At 36.6% G+C, this 23,731-nt stretch overlaps 1 protein-coding gene and 1 long non-coding RNA gene across 5 annotated transcripts in view; one reads left to right on the top strand and one right to left on the bottom strand.

Annotated features, from left to right (window-relative positions):
- Positions 1-23,731, bottom strand: part of LOC127837069 (glycerol 3-phosphate dehydrogenase-like) — a 284,765-nt gene that overhangs the window by 142,086 nt on the left and 118,948 nt on the right. The window lies entirely within an intron of this gene.
- LOC127837074 (uncharacterized) lies at positions 19,709-22,638 on the top strand. The gene is made up of 3 exons (XR_008029090.1): positions 19,709-19,790; positions 20,136-21,095; positions 21,342-22,638. It is a non-coding gene; the product is annotated as an uncharacterized LOC127837074 (long non-coding RNA).

Below are 23,731 nucleotides of genomic sequence, written 5' to 3'. Positions count from 1 at the left end.
AAAAAAAAAGGGTGGAAAATTGTCCATGGTATGTGGAAATAGCCTGGAATAGTTTCCATGGTTTTCCAGGCTCCCTGGAATAATTACCATGGATCAATTTCCAGGGTTTTCCAGCCAGCATGGAATAAATACCGTCCGAATACTCCATGTTATCTGGAAAACCATGGAAAACCATGGATTTATTTCCAGGGTTTTCCAGATTACATGGAGTATTCGGACGGTATTTTTTCCATGCTGGCTGGAAAACCTTGGAAAATGTTCCAGGGTTTTTCCATGTTTAATATTCCATGGATGCCTGGTATAACATGGAAAATTGTCCAGCGTTTACCATGGTCACTGAATAGAAAAAGAAATTTCTGGTCTAAAAACAATATTCATGTATTAAATGAATAATACAATACTCACAGCTTAAGTAAATCATAATTTAAGGTTAGATTAAAACAAAACAAAAAATCAACATAATGCCTTAGTTTCTTCGATGTATTATTTTGTTCACAATTCCTCAAAATATAACATCAGATTACAAATTGTGTAACATTTATTTAACAAATTATTCAGATCAAACAAGTGTTGTTTAATACATGCTTACAAAGCCTCTAGGTCCATTATCATAAATCAGGCCCTTACATAACAGAACAGGCGCTACTTTAAAAGTTAAAAAGTATAATGCAACCTTCACAAGATGTATTCAAAGTAACAAAATACAAGCAAGTCAAGTAATATACAGTAACAATTCACGAACCCTGTACAAACGATATACAAGAAACAAAATGAAAATTTAAGTAATTTTAGCTGCTTCATGTTTGTCACAATATATGTAGCTGCCCATGAGCACAAGGATACTATAGTAGTGGGGGACATATTGTTTTTGCCCTGTCTGTTGGTTGGTCTGTTGGTTGGTTGGTCTGTTGGTTGGTTGGTTGGTTTGCGTCAACTTTAACATTTTGCAATAACTTTTGCTATATTGAATATAGCAACTTGATATTTGGCATTCATGTGTATCTCATGGAGCTGCACATTTTGAGTGGTGAAAGGTCAAGGTCATCCTTCAAGGTCAGAGGTCAAATATATGTGGCCAAAATCGCTCATTTTATGAATACTTTTGCAATATTGAAGATAGCAACTTGATATTTGGCATGCATGTGTATCTCATGGAGCTGCACATTTTGAGTGGTGAAAGGTCAAGGTCATCCTTCAAGGTCAGAGGTCAAATATATGTGGCCCAAATCGCTTATTTTATTAATACTTTTGCAATATTGAAGATAGCAACTTGATATTTGGCATGCATGTGTAACTTATGGAGCTGCACATTTTGAGTGGTGAAAGGTCAAGGTCATCCTTCAAGGTCAGAGGTCAAATATATGTGGCCCAAATCGCTTATTTTATGAAAACTTTTGCAATATTGAAGATAGCAACTTGATATTTGGCATGCATGTGTAACTTATGGAGCTGCACATTTTGAGTGGTGAAAGGTCAAGGTCATCCTTCTAGGTCAAATATATGGGTCAAAATTGCTCATGTAATGTAACTTCTGCAATATTGAAGCTAGCAATTTTATATTTGACATGCATGTGTATGTCATGGAGCTGCACATTTTGAGTGGTGAAGGGTCAAGGTCAAGGTCATCCTTCAAGGTCAAACGTCATATAGGGGGGCATTGTGTTTCACAAACACATCTTGTTCTCAGCTACTTTCTTTTTTAGCCGGATTTTTTTCGAAAAAATCTCGGCTTATAGATTGATGTTGTCGGGCGGGCGGGGGTGGCGGGCGGGCGGGCGGGGTGGCGGCGTGCTCGAAAATGTTAAAGTTCTTATTTCATGGTATAACTTTGGTATGCTTGGACCTAGAGTCTTCAAACTTGACATGAAGGTTGGCCAGGATTAACAGATGACCACTGGTCATTCAAGGTCATTCATTTGAAGGTCAAGGTCACTGTGACCTTCAATATAAAAAATGTTAAAGTTCTTATAACTTTGGTATGCTTGGAACTAGAGTCTTGAAACTTGACATGAAGGTTGGCCATAACTAGTTAGTAACCACTGGTCATTTCAAGGTCATTCATTTGAAGGTCAAGGTCACTGTGACCTTGAATGTAAAAATGTTAAAGTTCTTATTTCATGGTATAACTTTGGTATGCTTGGACCTAGAGTCTTCAAACTTGACATGAAGGTTGGCCAGGATTAACAGATGACCACTGGTCATTTCAAGGTCATTCATTTGAAGGTGAAGGTCACTGTGACCTTCAATATAAAAATGTTAAAGTTGTTATAACTTTGGTATGCTTGGACCTAGAGTCTTGAAACTTGACATGAAGGTTGGCCAGAACTAGTAAGTAACCACTGGACATTTCAAGGTCATTTATTTGAAGGTCAAGGTCACTGTGACCTTGAATGTAAAAATGTTAAAGTTGTTATAACTTTGGTATGCTTGGACCTAGAGTCTTGAAACTTGACATGAAGGTTGGCCAGAACTAGTAAGTAACCACTGGACATTTCAAGGTCATTCATTTGAAGGTCAAGGTCACTGTGACCTTGAATGTAAAAATGTTAAAGTTCTTATTTCATGTTATAACTTTGGTATGCTTGTACCTAGAGTCTTCAAACTTGAAATAAAGATTGGCCAGTACTAGAAGATGACCACTGGTCATTTCAATGTCATTCATTTGAAGGTCAAGGTCACTGTGACCTTAAATGTTAAAATTGTTATAACTTTGGTATGCTTGGACATAGAGTCTTCAATTCAAGTTCATATTTGTGACCTTAAATGTTATTGTTGTTCATGTATATGCATGCATTCAAAACATAACACAAGGTTTGCTCATGCCTTGAAAAGTACTTACATTTCATTTTGACCTTTGAACAATATTTCAGTAATTTAAGTATTGCATTGACAAAAACACGAAAGGTACTTTCCTGTCATTTAAATCAAAAATCCGGCTTCAATGCGGTCATCTCCGACCGCGGAACTCTTGTAATGCAATTTAGGTGCTTTATTTCATTAAAATACTTTTATATAATTTTATCGTTCAAAGAAATTCAGAACATAATGCATGTACATGTATTACTTTCCAAGTGACAATTTAAAATATAATTGCAAGTCTAAAACTTGTGTAGGCAGCTTAGTAAAATAATAAATCTGCACACTTTGAGTGGTGAAGGGTCAAGGTCAAGGTCATCCTTCAAGGTCAAACGTCATATAGGGGGACATAGTGTTTCACAAACACATCTTGTTCTCAGCTACTTTCACTTTAATGCAATTTAGGTGCTTTATTTCATTAAAATACTTTTATATAATTTTATTGTTCAAAGAAATTCAGAACATAATGCATGTACATGTATAACTTTCCAAGTGACAATTTAAAATATAATTGCAAGTCAAAAACTTGTGTAGGCAGCTTAGTAAATTATAAGTACCCAGGTGGGATAAAATTACAGTTTTTAAAAACTTTTTTGTTAATAAGCTGGGCTTCAGTAGGTCGTGGATCTTTTATAGAACTTGTACTGCTGTTATACTGTACGGCTCCTGCATGATCTCTGAAAGAAAAACAAAGCAAACAATATTACAAGAAAGTCATAAGTTTTTTACATTCATCTGTAAAAGTAAATGTGCAGCAATCATATGATTGAATATCTATACTTCAATGCTCATTCATATTTTAATCTATTTTAGATATTTCATATCACTGCTCAATTCGGTACATCTGGCTTTTTTGTATTTGAGCGAACATTTACGATCCTAAGTAGTTAGCAATTATTTATTTTCCATTTACTGAAATTTATTCTCTTAAAGTTTGCAAGCGGGCTTTAATCTACTTGCAAACAGGCAACCACACAGAAAAACTGAGACTTTCAAGTGAATAAATTGGTGATTAAACTTATATTTTTATATGACTCTCTTTTATTTTTTAAATTTATATTGTTGTTTTCTTAAATGCCCCAAAACGGGGTACACTAGCATGTATCTGGAAACTCAAACATATATAGGAATTTTATATTCAGATATTGCTATATGAAAGTTATGCTAATTTGCTAATTCATATAAAAATAACCTGTAATTGAAACTAGACCAAAATATTGGATACCAAAAAGACAAAATACTTTCAGGTGGTTAACACTAAATTACTTATATGAGCCCGGGGCATAACAATATTTACCATGAATTTGTGGCCATGTTAGTCCTCTTGGTAAATGCGCCAAAAGAGCCGCTTTGCTGTCTTGGGTTATTTCCCTGCCAAACTCTGCAGTATCTTCCATCAACTGGTCAGCTACAGTTAAAGCACATAATGAAAATGTATATAGAAAATAATTCAAGTATTGTTTTAAATATTTAGTAAAATGGTCTTTAAATAATAACTTACAATGAAGTTAATACATCACAAAGCATAGCATAACAAAATTTGGTGGTATGATTAGTACAAATTTTGTATTGCTATAATTAGAATGATGTGTAATTCTATTGGTATGACAATGCACAGTGAAACCTAAAAACAATGCTATTGGTTTAATTAATTTATTTATAAACATTAACAGCATTAATGAGCATTGAGTTCTCATCATGCACAGCACATAACTCCCTTAGCCTCAGTTCCCTAGCCATGCATTATAAACTTCCGATACTACATTCAAGCTTATTAATATCTCCACATAGGACTTCCTTTATCAAGCTGCAAACTGCACTTAGTGAAAATGTGCGTGACAACTGCTTTTAAACTTCTATATTTGCCATACTTTTACCTAAAATGTCACATAAAAAAGGTCTACAGTGATGACATAAGAAGAATAAATTTAAAGGAATATTTAGAAATAATGAAAAGCACACACCTTCAGTTGTTGTTCTATTCCTAGACAGACTTCTGAAACACTTGTATGCATCACTTTTTAACAACATTTCATGTCACTTTCCAAATGATATCCATACATTATTATTTTAAGAAATTCTTGTTAATGGAAAAACTCATTAACTCTACTGTTTGTGAAATTACATTAACTTCATTTTAACAACAAGTTTAACCTGCATATTTTCTACAATACGACTACTCCAGAATTTCAATCTAACAGGTAAACTTTCTGTATTTGAAATCAGCCAATCAGAAAAGGCTGTGATATTTTATAACCAATAGATTAGCCGCAGACATATCTGACTCACACACAGGCTTATCAGATAGTTTGTTAATTGCAAACCTGGACTGTAGTTAAATATTGAGTGTGTATACACCTTGAACAGGGTTAAGGAATTTAAACTTGTAGACATTGCTTTGAAAGTTACTACTATTACTTCTACTACTAGTACTACTACTACTACTACTACTTCTGCAAAACTACTACTACTATTACAACAGCCACAACAACAACAACAACAACTACTACTACTACTACTACTACTACTGCTACTTCTACTACAACTACTACTACTACTACTACTACTTTTACTACTACTACTACTACTACTACTTCTGCTGCTACTACTGCTACTTCTACTACTACTACTGCTTCAACTACTACTACTGCTTCAACTACTACTCCTACTACTGCTACTGCTGCTGCTACTGCTGCTGCTACTGCTGCTGCTGCTACTACTCCTGCTGCTGCTGCTGCTGCTGCTGCTACTACTTCTACTGCTACTGCTGCTGCTGCTACTACTACAACTCCTGCTGCAGCGACTACTACTACTACTGCTGCTGCTGCTACTGTTACTACTACTACTACTACTACTGCTACTACCACCACTACTACTACTACTACTTCTACTACTACTACTACTAGTACTTCAACTACTACTGCTACTGATGCTGCTGATGCTGCTACTGCTACTACTGCTGCTGCTGCTACTTCTACTACTACTACTTCTACTACTACTTCTTCTACTACTACTACTGCTGCTGCTGCTAATGCTACTTCCTTAACTACTACTACTACTACTGCTGCTACTAGTATTGTTATTATTATTTATACTACTATTGCTACCATTACTGCTACTATTCCTGTAAATGCTAAAACAACAACACAATAATAACTGCTACTACTGCTACTGTCACTTAAATTTGCACCAATAGTATAATTATCAGTAGTTTAACTGCTTGTACAACTTATACAACAACCACTTTTACTTCTACTCCTACAACATATTCTACTGCCAGCGCCAGCATTACTACTTCTACTACTACTACTACTACTACTACTACTATAACTACTACTATTTCTGCCCAAACTATGCACATTGTTTTATGTTTTATTCATATGTTGTGTTAATTGTTGAACTCTGATTTACTTTGAATAAAATGTGTTGCATTTTTGTAAGTTATTTTCTCCTCTTATACAGTTTAAGTTTTTTCCAGGGTCAGCTGAAAATGTTAGAGTCTTTTCCATGCTTAAAAAATTCTATGTTCCACTTTCCATGCTATCTGGAAATATTTTCCATGGTTATCCAGCCTAAATCCAGCGTTTTCCATTCCTTTTCCATGCTTTTCCATCCAAGGCTGGAAAATGCTTGGAAAAAAAGTCCACGTTTCATGGACATTTCTAGAACAAAACCCTGGAAAACCCTGGAAACTGTGTCAAATTCCAGGGATTTCCATGGAATTCCATGTTATACCATGGATTTCCAGCCTAAGTTCCATGATTACCCTGGACAATGTACACCCGGGTACCTTCAACCACCAAAAAATTGCTACAAAAGGTATTTTAGCTGAACCTGGTAGGGTAGAAGCTTCTTTAAAACATATCAAAAGTTAACCACAATCGGACCTCCGGAAAGTTTTTTTTCAAGATGGCCGCCAATACCTATTAATGATCACAACTATGTAACTATACAATCAAATTTGATGAATTTGGTGTCTATTCCTAAGTTTCAAGGGGCAAAGAACAAATAAAGATAATCAGACATTGTTTAAGCGTACAATAATACTGACAAATCCAACATGGCGTCCAAAATGGCCGCCAAGATGGCCGCCAAAACCTATAAATGATCATAACTATGTAAATATCCACTCAAATTTGATTATTTTGATGGCTATATATGGGTTTAAAGGGGCAAAGAACACATTTAGATCTTCATACATTGTATAAGTTTATTATATTACACCCAAATCTAAAATGGCCGCCAAGATATCAACCAAAACCTATAAATGATCATAACTATGTAACTATCCACTCAACTTTAATGACTTTGGTGTCTATACCTACGTTTCAAGGGGAAAAGAACACATAAAGATCATCAGACAATGTTTAAGTTGACAATAGTACACACAAATCCAACATGGCGTCTAAAATGGCCGCAAAGGTGGCCGCAAAAACCTATTAATGATCATAACTATGTAAATATCCACTCAAATTTGGTTATTTTGGTGGATATACATAGGTTTCAAGGGGCAAAGAACACATTAAGATTATCAGACATTGTTTAAGTTAACTATATTACACACAAAATGGCCGCCAAGATGGCCACCAAAACCTATTAATGATCATAACTATGTAACTATCCACTCAGATTAGATAACTTTGTTGTCTATACCGAGGTTTCGATGGGTAAATAACACATTTCGATTGTCAGAAATAGTTTAATTTTATTATGTTACACAGAAATAACACATGGCGTCCAATGACACAATACGAAGGACCGCAAGTCCATTACTTTTTACGCTTGTTATGTGAAACGCCATAGTTTGGACCTGCCGCAATTTCTGGATTTTGATAAGAGACGTGCATTCTGTCAGCATAAGTCTTATTTGCAACCTTGCCACAACCTTTACACCATTGTAACGTTTGACCAACCCTTGTATTGGAAGGCTGCCGAAATCATCATTGATGCGCCACAAAGTAGTTGAAAATGTTGTTCATAATTTGGGATGTTTCATAAACGTATGAACTTGCGGGGGGGGGGGGGGTGGCAAATGATCCCTTATTGAAGAAACCGCTCTCAAAAACATACTTGAAGTTGTCTGTTGAGAAATGCATTTGTGCACAGTGCGACACGAAAAGCTGTCCAGAGGGCTTCACGGGACCATCTTGTTGAAAAGTGCATTCACAGCCAACTTTCAGCCAAAATGACCCAGGAAGATCCAGACATTCAGATGCTGCTGGATCATGCTTAGGGTTTGTACTCTTCCCTTTCGAGGGGAAAAACGACGCTAGCAGACAGATGATATATTATGCGATTTTGATCAAACTCGAGAGGGCTACAGAGAAGTAGAAACATGAAACTGCCGAGACCTCAAAGACAAGCATAGTATGGCTGAATTATTAGCTTATGATTAACAATTTAACGGTGTTGATTAAAGCATATCGTACTGGGTGTTGATTGAAGCATTAGGCAGTGCCCAATTTGCTATCCATCTTTGCTGCTGCTGGATACCTGCAATCTGCGTATTACTACATATATCTGCAGCAAATAAGCAACCTAGAGGAAACGCACTCGGACGTTTATCGAAAGTTCGGTATTGGTTTTCACGTTGTTTGTAGGAGCTATCAGTGCTGGGCTGGGCTACGACTTGATCTTGTCATTGAGCAAACATAAATGATTTTTTTTATAGAGCACATGTGGTCTAACTCGCGGCAGTGGAATGACTGAGGAAATGCAAACCCCTTGGATCCTATCTGCAACATCCGAGCACAACAGTGCGATGCAGGATTTCACAGACCTGACCTATACTACAAGTACACTATACAAAGACTCAATTGAAGCGTGCATCAAAGGTGATTCTTGTGATCTAGAGAAAATGCAGACACAGATTACAACCTGAAAACCATACACAGCTGACTACTCTCAGAAACATGGTCAATGGGATAGTGACTGGGTCACATGTGAATGTTAATGCAATTGAGGCGGTTGGGAAAACGATCATAAGAGATATCATAGGAAAGTCGGTCTTACAATGTAGCTCATAAATTCATGAGAAAAAAACAGAACCAAGTCTCTTTGCAATAGCTTGGCTGTTAAGATCGCTTCTGACAGTGCTTTTGATCCTGCTCTTCTGTTCCAGCGTTTTCTGGTGGTTTCAAAATATGGAGATCCTTCCCTTGCAGTCGTATTGTCTTATGAACTGAGCTCCCATCCTGCTGCCTTTTTTGAAGCCAAGAACATACTTTGTACAGCAGATAGGCCTCAGATCGCTCAGGCAATTTGATAGTATGCTGTAGACACATCATGTGAGGCTGTGATGAACTGTATTCATGAAACAGATGCATGATGGTGGCACTTTGCTGCATCGTTACCCATTGAAAAGGGCGACTCATATTACGCAATAGCAGAGTCTTATGTAGATTCAGTGAAAGGCATTACGGACAAGCGACAGTGGGGTTCGATGGCTACGAAGACGTTGATTATTACAAAGACAAAACGCACCGGAAACGTGAATCATATTGTGAGTTTCAGCAAAGAAACAGAATGCTCATGTAAAAAAGGACGACTTTTTGTCTCGTGACAGGAACAAGGCCGGTATGATTGCTCTGATCAGCACAACTCTGACTAAAATGGGATGCTATGTTGTTCTGTCTTTAGGGGATGCAGACGTTCAAATTTTTAAATACAGTATAACGATTCCGTCGTAGCACCACAACGTTGGTGGGCGAGGATACAAATTTGCTCATCTTGATCCTGCATTACTCCGAAAGGGACAATAAGACCATCTACTTCAGCTTTTATGTAAATACATAGTCAAAGGAATGCAAAGTGTATAATATTAACCTTTTGAAAGAACTCGTGCTTATTCAGGCTGTAAGTAATCTTTAATGATTTTCAGCAACGGTAAAATATCAAGTCTACAGAATTGAGTAAAACCTGATCCTATCATGAAGTCATGTGCTGGTTTATTCTCTCTTTCAAATATCGTAAATTGGATTTTATGATTATTCAACTCCTTAGTGATAACCTCAATTCGATTAAAGTGTTTCTTGTCTCCTAAACTATGGCATTTTACATAACAACCATACCGTTTGAATAACAAATTATGGACGGACTTGTGGTCCTTCGTATTGTGTTGATGGTCATTTTGGAAGCCGTGTTGGATTTCTGTGTACCATAATAAGCTTACATTTTTTGTCTGATGATATAAATGTGATATTAATGTGTTGTTTGCCCCCTGAAACCTGTCTATATACACCAAATTCATCCAATTTGAGTTGATAGTTACATAGTTATATTTTATAATCATTAATATGTTTTGGCGGCCATCTTGGCGGCCATTTTGGACGCCGTGTTTGATTTCTGTGTAACATAATTAGTTTACATTTTGTCTGATGATATAAATGTCATATTAATGTGTTGTTTGCTCTCTGACACCTGTTTATATACACCAAATTCATCAAATTTGAGTGGATAGTTACATAGTTATATTCTATAATCATTAATATGTTTTGGCGGCCATCTTGGCGGCCATTTTGGACGCTGTGTTGGATTTGTGTGTAATAAAATAAACTTAAACAATGTCTGATGATCTAAATGTGTTCTTTGCCCCCTGAAGCCTATGTTTAGACACTAAAATCGTCAATTTTGAGAGGATATTAACAAAGTTATGATCATTTTATAGGTTTTGGCGACCATCTTGGCGGCCATTTTGGAGGCCATGTTAAATTTCTGTGCAACATAATTAACTTACACTTTGTCTGATGATATTAATGTGTTCTTTGCCCCCTGAAACCTGGGTATTGACACCAAATTCATCAAATTTAAGGTGATAGTTACATAGTTATGATCAAATTTTCGACGGCATGTTGAATTTGTGTGTACTTAATTAAACTTAAACACTGTCTGATGAGCATTATGTGTTCTTTGCCCCTTGAAATCTAGGTATAGACACCAAATTCATCAAATTTGATTGGATAGTTACATGGTTATGATCATTAATAGGTCCTGGCGGCCATCTTGGAAAAAACAACTGTCCGGAGGTTCGATTGTGGTAAACTTTTAATATGTTTTTAAGGTCCTTCTTCCCTACCAGGATCAGTTAAAATAAGTTTTTTAGCAATTTGTTGGGGGTCAAAGTGTATATTGACCCTACTTCGGTTCAATTTCTCACAGACAATTTATGAAAATTAAGCTGATTGAGGCCCCATCTTCAAAGGAGAAAAAAATACCAAAAGCTGCGGGTACCAGACTGTCATCAACCATTTTCATATGCTACTGGCATGCATCTTCCAAGATATATAGGTGTAGTTTTGCCCCCCTTACTGGTACACCCCACCTCAATTTTGGGTACTTGGCTGAAGGACTATTTAACAGGTTCTCAAACAAAATATTACACTTAAAAGCATGTTCTAGAAAATGAAACAACACACTTAAGTGATAACAGTTGAATAAAGCAATAAAATGACCTAAACGTGGCGTTTTCCAGAACGATATACTTCAAACGAAATAATTATAAAGCAAAAAAGAATGCTTTGTCGCCTTATACATAGCCGATTGTAACCAAACAACTGGCACGATACATTTCAAGATTTATTTAGCTGCTTCTACAGCAAGCAGAAAGTTTTTATTTTAAATCTGTGTTTTGTTTGATAACCAAGTTTTATGTTTTTTATATGATCAGATGCATGTTTTCTTCATTAGTTCACGATTTCTTTTGAAATGAAAGCTGTAATTCACATTATCTTTGTCTCATTTTCTGTGTGTGTGTGTGTGTGTGAACTGTAGATGCAGTGTTTGAATATCACGTGACTTCACTTGTTTCCCGTGTATTAAGTTCGAAATCTTATAATTAATTTTAATTTCGACATGTCTTCTAAAGCTGCACTTACATTTAGCTAAAAGGCGATGCGATTCGTGTGAATCGGAATTATTCAATAAGATAGACGTGGTGTGATTAATACGTAAAGCATTGTGCAGCTGTGTAATATCCTGTAAATAATTAATGATAAGGAATCTGATGTCTAAACAATATTTTGACAATCATGTCAACAATTTTAAATTGTAGACCTAAGCTATTTTTTTCATTACTTATTATTCAGCCATACAACCAAACCAAAACGCTTCCCTAAACCGTCCACCCATCCGTCGAATATAAGTTCTGCTTGTTTGATTTCAGACAGCAAATGCATTGAAGTATATATTTATGTATGCGTGGTGATAAACGACCTTCGGAAAATGGATCTGGTAACCTAAATACACTGATTGATAACACAATATAGAACGTGTACCTACATCGCTTGTGTCTTCTTTCTGTTGCATCATATACCCATATTTAGCACGTTGATCTAGTTCTCATGCGCGGCCGTTAATGGCGACAAAATAATAATGACATATTTATTGTCTCTTAATTATTAATATGCAAAGTAAAACAAATAAGATTTTACAGAAAATCAATACAAAACGAATTTAAACTTCACTATGAAAATTAAAAAAAAACATGCACAGATAACGTCACATTAGGTTATGGCATTGTTGGCGTTCTTTGCAATTTAAGTTGCATTGTAGAAGCTATTATTGCTTGACGGCTAATACAATGTGATGCAGTGAATATATATTATTTCATTTAATAAAAAATTAATATGTAATGAATGTAATAATCAGCTTACAACACCGGCTATGGTATGCGACGGGTCGTATTACGACACAATCACGGGCATCGACGCTCGAGCTGTGCCCCACAGACCAATACGAAGGGTGGCCACTAAAGGCCCATTGTGCAATAAAGCCGAGTAGTTACATATGATTAAAAAACATTGGTGCACCAACTGATTAACTTTTTTGTTCTTTGTATTAATATCCCGGTCTTTTTTAAAAGTGATTTTTAAAGCACGTACTCTCGTATAGTTATGTATTGTTCATTTATTTTATGTTTTATAGTAAGTATTTTAGATTCATGTCAAGTTTATTTTACTTATTTACAGCTGACACTCCCCAAAAACGATGTATTACAAAAAGTCCAACTTATAATGTACCTGGTAAGTAAAAATAATATATTGATAAGCGATATTATTTGAATTAATTATGAGGCGAGTTTCAATTCATAAATTATTTTTAAAACAGGATTAAACAAGAAATGGCGCGGCAGAGGCCGACGCGTATCACCACGCCGCACAGATGTTATATTAACATGTAATTTTTGGTGGGCTAGGCCTATGTTGGTGGGGCCCTGGGTGGGTAATGTGGACATGGATGGTCGAGATAGACCGTGTTGTCATAAGATATCTTCAGTATCAATTTGATGTCGATTGGTGAATAAAGGAAGAAGTTATGTTGAAACAAAACTTTGAGTTGGTGTGGTCTATGTGGGCGGAGTGCCTCAGGGTTGGTAATGGGGCCATGCATAGTTGAGATTGACCGTATTGTCATAAGAGAAGTTCAGTATCAATAGACCCTTTTCACAATGTGCCAAAATCGATAAGAGCGCGAAGTCACGTGACTCGCAGAATTCCAGAACGAGGCGGAACGTGATGCCGTTTATAATACCACGCAATGCCGCATCTCATTTCAACCCACCACGCTTTTGACGTTACGATATTGTCAACACAAGATGACATCGTCAGTAAATATCTACTTCCCATTTTAGGTGTCAATACATTGTATACATTTTCTTGATTAAAGTACTTGTTTTTATTCACATGTTTGCACACATTTTGACACTGTTAGTTTGAGCCTTTTTATCGCGGTGTTTAATCAAAGACCTATCAATAATCTTGTTTATTGGTATATATGTTGTTTATTGTCCCTGTGTTCAGCACAAACCCATTATCTCGTTATGATCAGATACTGTGCCGACACATACTTAATATCAACAAGGGGTCATAAACCACTTGTTGCGGATGTCTGGTCATTTCCACATAATTTATGATACCCCCGTGTCTTCTCGTGGTAGTGGTATTGCATTGTCATTTCTTAGAGTTATTAAAAGTCAAATACTCAACTGTTGCTATAATTAGATGTATAAGATTTTGTAAAAATTGCCATTACATTCGTTCCATATGTACATTTAATAGAATAAGTGATACAAAACTGAACGGAATAAATCAATTGGGACCGCATAAGAAGTTGATATGTTGTTCTTTGTTAAACTTATAATTATGATGGCATGCCTAAGAAAGGAATCGAAGAGGCTTTTTTGTGAATAACCATCGTAGTGAAGAGTAAGACATGAAGATTTATTCTTTATTTTAGTCTCAATTACATACAATACAATACAAACATTCAATTATATATAGACAATTTGGAATACGGACAAAACCCCTCCCGGATAAAAACCCTGCCGTCATTTTCATAGGGGGCGGACGAAAACCCTCCCATGAATAAACATGGGCGGAATTAGTATTAGCGCAACGAAAACGAGATCAATATAACGTAACATCAATCGAGCAGCCGCTAGTCTCACTCTGTTATCTGACATTATACATGTTTTGACTGTTCAATTTCCACCACGTCCGTGTGCTTCACTTGTATATAACGATTCTTCAATACTGTCATACACTGTTAAATAAATTTTATTTAATGTAAAAGAAATTTAACATACAATTTAAGTAGTGTCAAGTACTTCACGTTTATAGTGCTTTGTTTTATGGTTGATTCACCGCTTACAAGTTCGACAGTTCATGAAAAATAGCGCACACCAACACACCCATACGTTTGAGAATTATAATCATATAATATTTGTATAAAGATGAGATACAATTTAAAAATATTTTCTAATTGTACTAGATAGTATTTAGTTGAATTATTATTATGGTTGTTATAATGTTTATTATGCCCCCCTTCGAAGAAGAGGGGGTATATTGCTTTGCTCATGTCGGTCGGTCGGTCGGTCTGTCGGTCGGTCCGTCCACCATGTGGTTGTCAGACGATAACTCAAGAACGCTTGGGCCTATGATCATGAAACTTCATAGGTACATTGATCATGACTCGCAGATGACCCCTATTGATTTTAAGGTCACTAGGTCAAAGGTAAAGGTCACGGTGACCCAAAATAGTAAAATTGTTTTTTAATGATAACTCAAGAACCCATACGCCTAGGATCATGAAACTTCTGGGGTAAATTGATCATGACTTGCAGATGACCCCTATTGATTTTGAGGTCACTAGGTCAAAGGTCAAGGTAACGGTGACCCGAAATAGTAAAATGGTTTCCGGATGATAACTCAAGAACGCATACGCCTAGGATCATGAAACTTCATGGGTAGATTGATCATGACTCGCAGATGACCCCTATTGATTTTGAGGTCACTAGGTCAAAGGTCAAGGTCACGGTGACCCGAAATATTAAAATGGTTTTCGGATGATAACTCAAGAACGCATATACCTAGGATCATGAAACTTCACAGGTAGATTGATCATGACTCGCAGATGACCCCTATTGATTTTGAGGTCACAAGGTCAAAGGTCAAGGTCACGGTGACCCGAAATAGTAAAATGATTTTCGGATGATAACTCAAGAACGCATATACCTAGGATCATGAAACTTCACAGGTAGATTGATCATGACTCGCAGATGACCCCTATTGATTTTGAGGTCACAAGGTCAAAGGTCAAGGTCACGGTGACCCGAAATAGTAAAATGATTTTCGGATGATAACTCAAGAACGCTTTGGCCTAGGATCATGACACTTCATAGGTACATTGATCGTGACTCGCAGATGACCGCTATTGATTTTCAGGTCGCTAGTTTAAGAAGTATTTTATCAATTTATTATTCCCCCTCTTCGAAGAAGAGGGGGTATATTGCTTTGCTCATGTCGGTCTGTCGGTATGTCGGTCTGTCGGTCGGTCCGTCCACCAGGTGGTTGTCAGACGATAACTCAAGAACGCTTGGGCCTAGGATCATGAAACTTCATAGGTACATTGATCATGACTCGCAAATGACCCTATTGATTTTGAGGTCACTCGGTCAAAGGTCAAGGTCGCGGTGACTCGAAATAGTAAAATGATTTTTGAATGATAACTCAAGAATGCATACGCCTAGGATCATGAAACTTCATGGGTAGATTGATCATGACTCGCAGATGACCCCTATTGATTTTGAGGTCACTAGGTCAAAGGTCAAGGTCACGGTGACCCGAAATAGTAAAATGGTTTTCGGATGATAACTTAAGAACGCATATGACTAGGATCATGAAACTTCACAGGTAGATTGATCATGACTCGCAGAAGACCCCTATTGATTTTAAGGTCACAAGGTCAAAGGTCAAGGTCACGGTGACCCGAAATAGTAAAATGATTTTCGGATGATAACTCAAGACTGCTTTTGCCTAGGATCATGACACTTCATAGGTACATTGATCGTGACTCACAGATGACCCCTATTGATTTTCAGGTCACTAGGTCAAAGGTCAAGGTCACAGTGACAAAAAACGTATCACACAATGGCTGCCACTACAACGGACAGCCCATATGGGGGGCATGCATGTTTTACAAACAGCCCTTGTTGACTTAACACATACTGTAATAATGTTATAACCGTCCCGAATGTAAAACATAAATTCAACTGCTCGAGGAAAAGAAAGTTGTCACGTTCCGCCTCGTTCTGAGATTCGACTCGTCACGTGATATCTAAAAATAGCAACAGTGTTCGTTTTGTGAAACTGGTCTAATAGAAGTGAATCGGTGTAAAAGGAAGAAGTTATAGTAAAAGGCAATTTTGTGTGGTTGTGGCATATGTGTGCGGGGCCCTGGGTGGGTAATGTGGACATGGGTGATTGAGAAAGACCGTGTTGTCATAAAGAGATGTTCAGTATTAATTTGAAATCGTGTTAAAACACAATTTTGGGTGGAGGTTGTCTATGTGGGCGGGGCGCCCCAGGGTTGGTAATGGGGCCATGCCTAGTTGAGATTGACCGTATTGTCATAAGAGATGTTAAGTATCATTTTGCAGTAAATCGGTTTAAAAATGAAGAAGTTTATGTAAAATAAACTTTAAAAATGAGTGAAAATCTCTGACCCGGCCCCATCCCAACCCCCATTAGTTTTGATCGAGTGGTCAGATCAAAATTCCAAATAGTGCACTGTTGCACATATGCTCATAGCTACCATGGAGTAGGAGGAGATAGTGGTCGGGGCGAACGGACGGACGGACGGAGAGACGGCGGAGATAGCCACATAATCCTCCCGCTACGATTCGGAGCGTGGGGATAATCAGTGGCAAATGAGAAACAAAGTACTGACAGTACTGGTGTGACGATACTTTTGAAGAGTATGGATATAAAAGCATCAATTTAAGTTTATCTACATCTCCATACTGATATTGTGGGTACGAAAAAAATGGGTACGAAACTGCTGGGTACGAAAAAATGATGCCAAAAAAAAATTCGTTACGAAAAAAAATTTGGGAACATACAAAATTTGGGTACGAAAAAAATTGTGGGTATAACAAAACAAAATTTGGGTACGAAACAAAGAGAACGAAAACAAAATTTAGTACGAAAAAAAATTTGGTGCGAAAACAATTTGGGTACAAACAAATATTTGGGTACGAAAACAAAATTGGGTATGAACACAATTTCGGTACGAAAACAAATTTGGGAAAGAAAAAAAAATGTCACGGAAAGAAATTGGGTACTAACAATTTAGGGTGGGAAAAAATGGAAGTGTGGGGAAATTGGCGTACCAAAAAGTATATTGCTACGAACAAAAATTTGGAACGAAAAAAATTGGGTACGAAACAAAAGTTGGGTACGAACAAAAATTGGTGACGAAAAATTTTGGGTACGAAAAAAAATTTGGGATACGATGAAGAAGTACCCGTGGACCTCTAGATAACTTTGAAAGAGGACGGGAACCAAGCTGTCTTAACCTTTATCAATGACCCTGGGGTGGGTCATGTGGACATAGATGGTCGACATAGACCGTGTTGTCATAAGAGATGTTCAATATTAATTTGAAGTCAATTGGTGAATACACGATGAAGTTATGTTAAAACAAAATCTTCGGTGGGCGTGGTCAATGTGGACGGGGCGCCCAGGGTTGGTAATGGGGTCATGCATAGTTGAGATTGACCGTATTGTCATAAGAGATGTTCAGTATCAATGTGAAGTAAATCGGTGTAGAAATGAAGAAGTAAATGTATAATAACCTAAAAAATGAGTGAACATTTCTGACCCGGCTCACCCCACCCCCCATCGGCCACTATCTTCTCCTACACTATTTGCACTAGAACCTTGAAACTTACACACATGGTAGCTATGATCATATGTGCGACGGTGCACTATTTGGAATTTTGATCTGACCCCTTGGTCAAAAGTAAGTAGCATGTGCGTCGCATGTTGTTAGTAAAATAAGTTTGTTTATCCCATTTTACCCATTTATTTACCCATAACTTTTGACCCAGGGGTCAGATCAAAATTCCAAATAGTGCATCGTCGCACATATTCTCATAGCTACCATGTTTGTAAGTTTCCAGGTTCTAGTGCTGATAGTGTAGTAGGAGATAGTGGCCAGGACGGACGGACAGACGGCGGAAATAAACACAATATCCCCACGCGTTTAAAAGTTATTATCTTAAAATGATATCATGTTAAATACGATTCAAATGTTTATGTGCATAAATATCGTTCCTGTGTGTAGAACTATTATAATTATGCCCCCCCCCCTTCGAAGAAGAGGGGGTATATTGCTTTGCTCATGTCGGTCTGTCGGTCGGTCCGTCCACCAGGTGGTTGTCAGACGATAACTCAAGAACGTTTGGGGCTAGGATCGTGAAACTTCATAGGTACATTGATCATGACTCGCAGATGACCCCTATTGATTTTGAGGTCACTAGGTCAAAGGTCAAGGTCACAGTGACCCGAAATAGTAAAATGGTTTTTGAATGATAACTCAAGAACGCATACGCCTAGGATCATGAAACTAAATGGGTAGATTGATCATGACTTGCAGATGACCCCTATTGATTTTGAGGTCACTAGGTCAAAGGTCAAGGTCACGGTGACCCGAAATAGTAAAATGGTTTCCGGATGATAACTCAAGAATGCATACGCCTAGGATCATGAAACTTCATGGGTAGATTGATCATAACTCGCAGATGACCCCTAGTGATTTTGAGGTCACTAGGTCAAAGGTCAAGGTCACGGTGACCCGAAATAGTAAGATGGTTTTTGGATGATAACTCGAGAACGCATACGCCTAGGATCATGAAACTTCATAGGTAGATTGATCATGACTTGCAGATGACCCCTATTGATTTTGAGGTCACAAGGTCAAAGGTCAAGGTCACGGTGACCCGAAATAGTAAAATGATTTTCGGATGATAACTCAAGAACGCTCTTGCCTAGGATCATGACACTTCATAGGTACATTGATCGTGACTCGCAGATGACCCCTATTGATTTTCAGGTCACTAGGTCAAAGGTCAAGGTCACAGTGACAAAAATCGTATTCACACAATGGCTGCCACTACAACGGACAGCCCATATGGGGGGCATGCATGTTTTACAAACAGCCCTTGTTCAAGTACTATTTCTTGCTAAATGGCATGTAAATTCTAACAATTGTTTAGTCCTTGTTTCAAAAAGCGTTTCCTCTGGATAACTCGCAAAACAATAAAGCGAAATTTTAAAACTAAATAGGCCAAAAGCATCATTATGTGTATACTTTTTCATAACAATTGTTTTAAACAAGATAACTTATTCATAAAATAGTTATGAAATACATAATAAATAAACCGCAATTTGTATTTGTAAAGTTAAAAGCGTTGTTCTGCTAGATTAAACGTGTAATTAAATGTAACTATCTCAATTGGGAAATATCAAGAGGCTATCGATTTAACCAAATAGGCATTTCATTCGTTCATAATACAGCGCAGTGTTGCAGAGAAGATTTACTGCCCAATGCAAGGCCATTCTGCAGGTCATCGACCCATCGCCAGTCTGGTTCGCAAGGTAACAGTATCTCTGTGAACAAATACATGCAATTAATTTGTTTTGTAATATTGCTTCAGTATTATTTAGAAACTTTCTTTTATACTTTCTTATGGTAATATTATGAAGTGTGTACTGTCCTTTGAAAAAAATTAACTTTGCCTTCACGACATCAATTAAAGTGTCTTGACTACACATACACTACGAACGTAAACTAACCTATTTTTTGTTCACAATAACTACTCGTTGACAAATAACATGAACGTAAATAAAAATAAAATGAATATCAATGCACAATATTGCGTACGAACAAATAGAATAAAGTTTAAGGCATATTCATACACAAATGAGGAAATATATTTTCAGTCGAAAACAATATGCACGACATCCAGGATACACACATTGTAGATGTTTTGCCTACAACGAAAGACCTATCCGATATGTTTTACAGCAACAAATACAGTATCGATGAACTGAAAGCGAAGTGTCAAAAGGTTTGCAACGAGATTCTCAAGGTGGAATACGTTGTCAATGTATATCCAACTTACACAACTAATTCAACGAAACGTTTTGTATTTGTTGCCGTTGTTGAAAATGAATTCGAAAGTACCGAACGACTAAAAGAATTGGGATATGACATCGAGATACAATATAAACAGCCTAAATACACAAAAGACATTCCCCGCCAAGATGATTATCTACTGAGACATGAGTTTACAGATAAGCTTAAAAATGTCATAAGAAAATTTGGGAACACGCTTATGTTGAAACATACAAATGTAAGCTTCATACGGGGTTGCAAGTATAGATTGGTTACCGAAAACGAAAATGAAATAAAATACGAACCCCGTTTAGCTGTGTACGTTCGAGCAAAAGGGTTTATCCCGATCGGTGAGGAGCCGATTGCAAAATCCTATGACGGAGTTCCCGTAGACGTCCGGGAAGGCGTATGCATACCATTTGCTGGTGGCCGGGCAAACGATATTCTTGAAAATGTCAAAATGGGATGCCAAATTGCACGTCATAAATTTGGAAGCTTAGGTGTATTGTTTGAAAATGATTATGGACTTTTCGGAATAACTTGTGGACATGTTGTGTGCTCTCCTAAAGATATGGAACTTTGCATGAAAAAAGGAGGCACGGTTCATTTTGACACTAATAATGAAGTATATCAACCTTAAAAACCGCACACTATTGGTTACCTGAAGAAGGTTATTTACAAACAAGGTATCGGCAATGATGTCGGTCTTGACATTGGCGTTATACAACTGACAAACAGGCCACCTATAGATGGAAAATTCCCCATTGCCGAAAAAGCTCAGTCAGGTAAATGTTTCGTTTTGATAACAACGACTTATATATATATATATATATATATATATATATATATATATATATATATATATATATATATATATATATATATATATATATCGTCACGCTTGTATTTAGTAATTGTTTGTTGTCATATTTTACGCATAGTTGATGTTTCAATAAAGTAAAAGTATTCGTTTGTGATACATGTACACCTGTTTAGTTTGTGTTAGTGTTCATTTGATGTGAATTTTACAGATCTCGAGTTCGAATCTGGCAAAGCTTTTGAGCCAAAAGCAGTTGGCGAACCTTGCTATAAGTTTGGCTGTGTGACCGAATATACCCGAAGTAAAATTACACAAACAAGTGAGGAGCCTAGTGTCGCCCGTTTTGATTTTGAAAATTATGAATTGATCTTACATAATCAAATTTTGGTGAAAACTAATGGCGTGTCATTCGCAGACCGTGGTGATTCAGGATCGCCTGTGTTCATCAAAGCATGTGACGGTGAGCTGGTGTGCATCGGAATCGTTGAAGGAGGTTTAATAGAAGAGAACGATCCTACATGTACTGTTTATGTAACGCCTATAACAAGAATTCTTCAGGAATTATGCATTTCTAAACTAAAATCTTTCTCAATAATCGAAACAATGGCAAAGGACATAGGTGAATTGAAAGGGTCCGTAGGTGAATTGCAAGGGTCCGTTTCAAGAATAGAACAACTAGTTATAAACAATAAAGCATATCAATGCGTTTGCTCGTAAAACGACTAGTGTGTAAAGGTGTGTACATATTAACAAATGACATACTCAAATGTGTAATAGTTCTACCTGTCGTTTTACAATTGTAAGGCTTGTTTGTGAAACCAATGGTAAAAATGTTTATTCATAGACTTTGCTTCATACCACATCCTTTAACTGTTTTAATCTACATGCATAGGTCATTGAGTTTAAAGCGTTCAATTTTAATTATATTTTCTCTCTGACAGGCGTTTCTTGTTTGATTTATTGTTTAGCAGTCACATAAACAACCAAGCTATGTAATATGGATCTTTAACACCCATTATTGCTGCTTCTTCCTGTATTTGCGCGATGATGATCTGAAATATTAACTTCATGACGCTATATTCTTAAATCTTTTTCTATAAAGAAGGAATGTAGTTTACACTTGTTCGTAGTTCCATTTCATCGTTCCTCAAAAAGTTGTAACTCTGTCGCTCTAATATCTTTCCTACCATTGAGTAATTAAACGGTAGTTAAATTGAATGAGTTTTAATTCCCTTTTATTATTGTTTAATTTGAGTTACAATGCTATGAGGTTAAATTGTATTTACACTTAAATGTATCATGAATATTGCTGGGCCAAGTGTGAGGTTGAGCGCTCTAAAACCGGTGTAAACCCCCGATGCTTTGCATTGACCGTTCCAAGGCACTGACCCCAGCTTTATTCGTATATGTGTATATGTTGTTTTGTATTGTGCTGTTTTGTACTGTTTGGGCAATCGGTCACTTGCCGTAAATAAAGGGCCAACTTATTGTTTATAATAAGAATTCAATACTGCTCCAGCATTTGGATTTTCACTTCTTTATACTAACATAATTACACTTTAATTATAAGTATATATAGTTTGTGTTGTTTTATTAGTATAATTTTTATCATTATTATTATATTATTATTATTCATTTTTTTGTATTGTTATTATTATTATTATTAATTGTTCACATATCGCATCTCAATCTGGGTTTTTTGTATACCAATACACAGAATGTTCACCAACTGACACGTTTAAATTGCCTATTTGTATATAATTTTCAACTGCACTTCATTTCAACACAATTGGTGACTCTTTGATTTGTTTTAACTTTACGTGCCCATCACCATTGTTTTACTGTCATCGGATATTTTTTCGAACAAATATTAAAGATCTTTGTATACAACTCATAAACTTTTTATGGATCACTTGCGTTTTTTTTATTTTATCAAAACGGAATAGACTAAAATTAAACAGAATATTTTATCCGCAACGTGTTACTCATTGAGAATCATGTTTATGCCAATTTAGTAGCATAATGGTTAATGAACTGAGTTAAAGTTCTTATCACTGTGAATTGCATAGTCGTTGTTTCGCGGTTCGTGTGAATCGGATTTGCGTATTAATTGCATGTCGTTCATAATTTATCGGATATCATTTTGTGTTTACGGCAAACGACGATGTAGTTTGAGTAAAGATGACAATATAATACAATCAGATGGGCCGCACGCATTGGTTTAACGCTCATTGTAAAACAATCAAAGCATATATTATATACAGCGAAATAATCATTTCAAAGTCAGCCAAATGTAACAGCTCGTTTTCATTATTTAGAATCTAGGCGGTCATACTGTGTTTGAAAGAGAAAAGCTATATATAATTACAATAACATAGAGAAACGCCGTCTTAATACATGAGCAGACCCGATTCTCGAAAATTGTAGAAATATATTAAGAAATTCAACGGCGGTAATAAAAATCATTCCAATATAAATGTAAATGAATGTGTTAATCACTGTTAACAAATGTCTGAAACGCCAAATTGACTTAGAAATTGAAATGATTCCGATTCAGCTGACGGTATTAATATTGACTCTTGTTGGTCCACTTACAACTGA

This window comes from Dreissena polymorpha, chromosome 7 (genome assembly GCF_020536995.1).
Source record: "Dreissena polymorpha isolate Duluth1 chromosome 7, UMN_Dpol_1.0, whole genome shotgun sequence".
Classification (NCBI taxonomy): Eukaryota; Metazoa; Mollusca; class Bivalvia; order Myida; family Dreissenidae; genus Dreissena; species Dreissena polymorpha.
This window is presented reverse-complemented; position numbering and strand designations above follow the sequence as displayed.